This window comes from Monopterus albus, unplaced genomic scaffold (assembly GCF_001952655.1).
Source record: "Monopterus albus unplaced genomic scaffold, M_albus_1.0 scaffold16.1, whole genome shotgun sequence".
NCBI classification, from domain to species: domain Eukaryota; kingdom Metazoa; phylum Chordata; class Actinopteri; order Synbranchiformes; family Synbranchidae; genus Monopterus; species Monopterus albus.
In genome coordinates, this window is record NW_018127896.1 from 4,714,595 (window position 1) to 4,714,955 (window position 361).

The window sequence follows — 361 nt, forward strand, 5'->3', positions numbered from 1 at the left end:
GAAACAGTCCTGCAGGGTGCCTTCAGTCTCTGGGGTCCAGAGTTTAATTTGTTTGGTGACAGGGTTTGTTTGTTTCAGTCTTTGTCTGTAAGCTGGATACAGGAACAAAGAAATGTGGTCAGAGCATCCAAGGTGGGGGCAGGGTGCGGCCCTGTATGCAGCAGTACTGTATGTTACTGTAAACATGATCCAGTGTGTTCTTGTCCCAGGTGGGAATGTTCACATGTTGGTAATATTTGGGGAGTACAGTCCGTAAATGGCACTGGTTAAAGTCGCCTGCAGCGATAAAAACAGCATCGGGATGCGTTGCGTGTTGATGACATCATAGAGTTTACTGAGAGCCGCAGAGGGATTAGCTCTT